General features: G+C 28.6%; 1 non-coding gene across 1 annotated transcript; it reads left to right on the top strand.

The window, feature by feature from the left end:
* The first annotated feature begins 277 nt into the window (after nt 1–277).
* TRNAH-GUG (transfer RNA histidin (anticodon GUG)) lies at nt 278–349 on the top strand. Its single transcript has one exon. It is a non-coding gene; the product is annotated as a tRNA-His (tRNA).
* Nucleotides 350–1,584: the final 1,235 nt, after the last annotated feature.

Below are 1,584 nucleotides of genomic sequence, written 5' to 3'. Positions count from 1 at the left end.
ATTACTCTCAAATAAATTGTTCATGTGTTTACGAAAAGAAAAAAAAAAGATCGAAATGATACATAACTGAGCATGTCATTATTTTTATCATAAAATTGTTTCAAACATCTACAATTTCAAGAAAAGAAAACCCATCAATTTATCCTAGTTACCTTCTTTGCAATGAGTCTGAAGCTCAGGTTACACTTGTATCCCATCGTTTTACAGCGGAGTAAGTTTGTTGTGCTCTTTTAGTGACTTAGTATTTATATATTGTTATAGATAAATGAAACATCAAGTGGCTGTAGTTTAGTGGTAAGAATTCCACGTTGTGGCCGTGGAGACCTGGGCTCGAATCCCAGCAGCCACAAACTTGAAATAAATTTTTAGATTGCTCTTCATGTAAGATTCTAGTGGCTACTTCATTATCTTGATTTTATATTCACATATATATGTTTTTTTTCTTTTACAAAAAAGACTTTTAGCTTTTAAAAGCTCAAAAGTTCTTTTCCGAAAAGTTACAAAAAGTCAGGAAATCCTGACTTTTCCAAAAAGATGTTTTTCCTTGTATTAAAACTCCAAAAGTTATTAGTTTGCCAAACATTTTTTTGTTTTTTTTTTCTTTTACAAAAAAGACTTTTGACTGTGAAAAGCTAAGCCAAACACCCCCTATATGTTTTTTAATAGTGTACTTGTTCTCCATGTGAAACAAATTGTCGGTTAGATTTTTATTCATGTCAACTACTATCAATTAATGTTCTTTCATGCAGTTTAGATACACAAACATTTGATTAGTGGTGGCACCAAAAAATTAATAGTCACACTCATATTTTCATATTTTCAAGATACGTGTGTGTGAACTTACAACTGGTTGAGTGGCATCAACTATTTGCAATATAAAAATATAGGGTTATCTATTAATATAATCAAAATGAGAGGTGTTACGCTACTAAATTACATTTTTTAAGTACCACAAAATAGACTATGTTAGAAATAACACTAAATAAAAAATGATATCTATTTTAATTCATGTGCAAACCGCTAGTATAGACTATTAACATGAAGTGGTTTAGCCCTACAATGGAAGCCTAGTGATGGAATAGATATAGATATAGTAAATTGAAGTAATAAAAATTTAACAAAGAAAGACGGGAAAAGGAAATGGAAGCATGGGTATTGGCTTCTAGGACCCAAATTGCCGGTCCTTTTCATTTGTAACATACTAACATCTCATTTTTTAGGGATAAATTAAATTTGTTAAATAAAGTTATAATAGTACTAAAAGAAATAGGTGTTGTTTGTGTTTGCTTATTTAAAACAATTTACATTTATTTAAGAATGTTTATTGACTTATAAGGTGAAAAATTAGAATTTTAAAAATATATTAGAACTTCTAAAATAAATTCAGGTGTTCTTTGCTTTAAAACTGAAAAATAAAAATAAAGAGAAATTAAATATCCTCATATATTTTGTTCCTACCAATCATTCTATCTATTTAAATGATGACATATGTCATATTAGTATCCTAAAATATCATTAAATGAACATTAAATGTTACGCATGTCACCATTTTATTGAGTAGGAGGATATGTAAAAGAGTGATCC

The sequence above is a fragment of the Lactuca sativa genome, chromosome 3 (assembly GCF_002870075.4).
Source record: "Lactuca sativa cultivar Salinas chromosome 3, Lsat_Salinas_v11, whole genome shotgun sequence".
NCBI lineage: Eukaryota > Viridiplantae > Streptophyta > Magnoliopsida > Asterales > Asteraceae > Lactuca > Lactuca sativa.
Note: the sequence above shows the minus strand (reverse complement) of the source record. Positions and strands in the feature narration are given on the sequence as shown.